Below are 5,000 nucleotides of genomic sequence, written 5' to 3'. Positions count from 1 at the left end.
GTGTTTCAGGGCAAAGGAGAGAGAGAGAGAGAGAGAGAGAGAGAGAGAGAGAGAGAGAGAGAGAGAGAGAGAGAGAGAGAGAGAGAGAGAGAGAGAGAGAGAGAGAGAGAGAGAGAGAGAGAGACAGACAGACAGACAGACAGACAGAAAGACAGATTCTGACACACAAAGAAACAGGGAGACAGACATCCGGACATACAGGTAAATAGACACGTAGATAGACAGACAGAGGAATTAAATAAAAAAAATATATATAGGAGAAAGAGAGAGAAAAAAAAAACAATGAGAGAGAAATAGGAGGATGAGAAGGAAGAGGAGAACGAAGAGGTTGGCATATAAAAAAGAAGAGGATAAGGGAGAAGAGGAAGATGAGAAGGTAAGAAGAGAGGATAAGGAGTAAGAAGAAGATAAAGAGGACAGTAGGAAGGGCAAAGGGAAGAGGAGGGAGAAAGAGTAAGAGGAAGACGAAGAACATAAGAAGGAAAGTTAAGTGAATGAAAAAGAAGGGGAAGAAGAGGAAGTGGAAGAAGATTTGACAGTAATTTCTTCTCGCTAGGTCACTCTTCCTTCTTTTTTCTTTGTATACGCATTCCACGACGTGTGTGTGTGAGAGAGAGAGAGAGAGAGAGAGAGAGAGAGAGAGAGAGAGAGAGAGAGAGAGAGAGAGAGAGAGAGAGAGAGAGAGAGAGAGTAAACGAAGGAAACGGGAAATAAAAAGGGACAGGGTAGAGAGTTTGTGAAAGTGGGGGAGCAGGAAATAGCGTGCATAGGTTAAATTGAGAGAGAGAGAGAGAGAGAGAGAGAGAGAGAGAGAGAGAGAGAGAGAGAGAGAGAGAGAGAGAGAGAGAGAGAGAGAGAACAGACTAAAATTATTCCAACAGCTAGATGACTCGACTGACAAACTAACTGACTAATTAACTGGCTGTGAGTGACTGACTAATTGGATGACTGACTAATTGACTGGCTGACTAATTAACTGAGTGACTGAGTGACTAAATGGCTGACTGACTAATTAACTGACTGACTAATTGCCTGACTGACTAATTGACTGACTGATTGACGGACTGACTGAACAACTGGCTGACTGACTAATTAGTTGACTGAGTGACTGATTAATTGACTGACTGGCTAATGAACTCACTGACTGACTAAATGGCTGACGACTAATTGACTCACTGACTACCAAATAAACTTTCTATCAATCTATCTGACTATCTGACTAACAAACTAACTGATTGATTAACTGACTGACTGACTCGCAAGCAGATTAATAGCAGTCCTTATCTTCTATTTTTCTGCAGTACTATAATGAATAATTTTAGCTGCGCAGTGTAAGAAATAGCGCATGACTGAGTGACCCGCTTGTAGTCTGGGAAATGATTAGCTATTCTGCGCATGTCTCTCTCTCTCTCTCTCTCTGCGCACCTGAGATAGATAGATAGATAGGTTGAGAGAGAGAGAGAGAGAGAGAGAGAGAGAGAGAGAGAGAGAGAGAGGGTAACTCTATGTGGGAGGATGTTTATATAAGAATGTAAGAGGTTCCTGCGCAAGGTGATCATAATTTCTGACGATCATCATCATCATCATCATCATCATCATCATCATCATCATCATCATCAACAACATCATCATCATTATCATCATCATCATCATCATCATCATCATCATCATCATCATTATCATCATCTTTGTATTCCTAGTAGGTATTGTGAATGGACTGATTGGGACTGAGACGCTGAAGGAAAGGGTAAAGCACAAGACTAGAGAACTATCAACAGACGGCCCATCAGAAAATCCTCAACACCGCATTTACTTGTCACCTAAGCCTTCGAAATCGTGGGAAAAATTGCGTAGGATAAGATATAGGAAAGCTCCAGTCCCTATAATACAGCATTAGGGTTTTACTTATCAAATTTGCAAACCTTAATGTCTACAAAATAATCGTTAGAAGTTCATTAAAGGTGTAGTTTTATGGTATTAACTATAGAGAAATTACCAGTCTACATAAACAGATAGTGGATATTGTGCAAACCAAGCCTTGTTGGACGTAATTTGCCGTAGAAAAACTATCCTAGGGTCCAACATAAGCATCCCTCATTCCTAATCTTGACAGCTGGGTTAAGTGGACTCGGAGGTGGACCTAATTTCGCCGTGGAAATGACACTTTTCGGTCCTACATAAGTATCCTTCAACCCTAATCTTGACAGCTGGATTAAGAATATTGGGAAGTCTATGGATGGTCATTTGAGACGGCAGGCACCAAATATTGCAGTGGACATTTACTATGAGTCTTAATAATCACCAGTATAATTTCAGTGCTCGTACATAGCCTAGTTACCTGAGTCAGAAAAACATGTTGAGGTATTTTAGCTGAGTATAATGTATGTAATGAATTAAAAGGATTGCCTTCGTGGGAGTATGTCTTTAAAATAGTAAATATTTGAGGTCATTGCTACAAAATTTATAGTTAAATCAAAGGAATTACTTGCGGAATTTCTTTTATTAATTTCACTATCATGAGTTTTTTTTTTTTTTTTTTTTTTTTAAAAAATTTACGGCTCTGAACAGGACCTTGCCTAGATTTTGTTCTCAGCCTATTCCGAAAAATTCCGTCTTTTCCTTGTGAGTTCGCCCATCAATTTAATTCTTCACTTGGCTATAAGGGCGTTTATTTCGAGTTACAGTTCAGTGAGAGACAAGACGTAAATTGCAAAAAAAAAAAAAAAAAAGTATATTGCTTGCCTTAATGAACCACGTGTACTTGATAGGCATTGATTCTTAGCCTTCCTCCTGCCAAATAATTCCCTCCGAGGTTCTGTAAATATTAGCCTTACTTTCTTCCCGTCCCCCGCCACAACATCAACACAGGGCGGTGTGCGTGGGGGAGGAATTTAGGATAGTCTCCCCATCTCACTTCCTGCCTGCCTACACTTTCTCTCTCTCGCTCTCTCTCTCTCTCTCTCTCACGCACACACACGTACACACACACACACAGTTCCTTTTTTTTTTACATATAGCTCGTATTTATCCTTTTCTACCACTTCTATACGTTCCTCTCTCTCTCTCTCTCTCTCTCTCTCTCTCTCTCTCTTTCTGCTTGGTTGCGAAATTCATCGGTGAAATCGTAGGACAAATTAGATATAGAGTGAACTTATAATTACTGAAAGTAGCAGAAAATAACGGTTGATAATATTAGTTTTCGTGGCTCTAATTTGCATATCTTTTCTCTCCATTTTTATTCCGATTTCTTCTTATATTAAAGGTAAAATTCTCAGTTTGGTAATCTATTTCCTTCTCAGCATTTAGAGAGAGAGAGAGAGAGAGAGAGAGAGAGAGAGAGAGAGAGAGAGAGAGCCACATCCACAATATAACCCAGGACAGTCTGACACAGCCGCGCCTATATCCGGGTTGAACACTAGTTACACACCTCACATTCCTGCCTCCTGGCTTTCTCTGTTTGCACACTTTGTTAGAGGTAGAGGTAGAGAGAGAGAGAGAGAGAGAGAGAGAGAGAGAGAGAGAGAGAGAGAGAGAGAGAGAGAGAGAGAGAGAGAGAGAGAGAGAGAGAACACATCAACAGGATTTTCTCATTCTCATATTTACTGAAAATTTCTCTCACCATAAAACGCGGAATTATAAGCTCCCTAACGCCTTTCCCTAAGCGACTTAATACTCATCTTCTCCCATTGATATTCCCCTTTATATTAGCTGTGCATTTTCTTTACTTGAATTACCTACATATCTCTAGCACCGACAGAGAGAATAAATAGGCCAAAGTTGTACAATAAATTGCTAAGGAATAGGTGTTGCGGTCTCCTATGCTCCCTCGAATACTCATCATGATACACTAGGCCTTGATTCGCCGGCTTAATTAATTCTCTCCAACGATCCTCTCTCTCTCTCTCTCTCTCTCTCTCTCTGTGTGTCCGACTCTGGGCATAGGTTACACAGCCCGTTCCATGAGGCCCCTAGAAGTCCTCCTACACCCTATAGACCTCCACATGTCACCACTTCGGCGCTAACACCCACCGTCCATACTAAATACATGCTAGGGCTTTCCCATTCATGACTAGTGCATTGGTATTAGCGGGGGTGATTGTGTGACATGTCGGCGGGTCTTCTGGTTGATCAGTAAATTCTGCTTTAACGAAATGCAAATCCTTAAACTGTTCCCTATTCCAGTCGAAGATCGAACCAGGGTCCATTGGGATTGCAGGCCACTTGTATACCCACTCGGCCACCTCCTCTCTCTAGTTCGAAAAGCAGAATAAAATCGTCTGGAAATAGGATAAATATAGACGTTATGCAACGATTAACCGCTTCAATTCGGTGACGTTTGAGAGCTATCAACAGAGTGCTCATTGAGACGAAATGATCACATCTTATCAGAATTCTTATGAGGATGATAGGCCTTATCTTGTCACTTACTCCACATTCTCGATAAGACTTGAGGGGGGAGGGGTGGCATTGGAACTTACTCAGCACCCCTTCCTTTGCGATTGATTCCCCAGATTACGCCTTATTTCTTGTGTTGCATATTGTAACTATGTCGATATTAAAATGATAAAAATTGCATACAGGGGAATGTTAAGGTGTAATGTGTAAATAAATCGCCAAGGAAGATGTGCTAAGTCTCCTCCTGCTCTACCTATCATACAGGATAAGGAGGCCCCCTGGCATCACCTGACTGTGCATATTATTTGTGAAAGGTTAGCAGTCTCTTAATTTTCGTATATCTTCGTTGAGCTTCGGGTGGACAGAAAGATGATGATGATGATGATGGTGATGATGATGATGATGATGAAGTGCACAGCTGTTTTTGTCCATGAAGTCATCAATGGACATCTTGGGTGAAAACGACAAATTGATGATGATGATGATGATGATGATGAAGCACGGAATATAATTTTCTTATTCATCTTTCCTCATTACGTGGGAAAAAAGGAAAATGATGACAACGACGAGAATGGCGGTGATGATGGTAATAATGAGTAGGGAAG

This window comes from Coenobita brevimanus, chromosome 28 (genome assembly GCF_032717465.1).
Source record: "Coenobita brevimanus isolate Jiangsu-jjx chromosome 28, ASM3271746v2, whole genome shotgun sequence".
Lineage (NCBI taxonomy): Eukaryota > Metazoa > Arthropoda > Malacostraca > Decapoda > Coenobitidae > Coenobita > Coenobita brevimanus.
Note: the sequence above shows the minus strand (reverse complement) of the source record.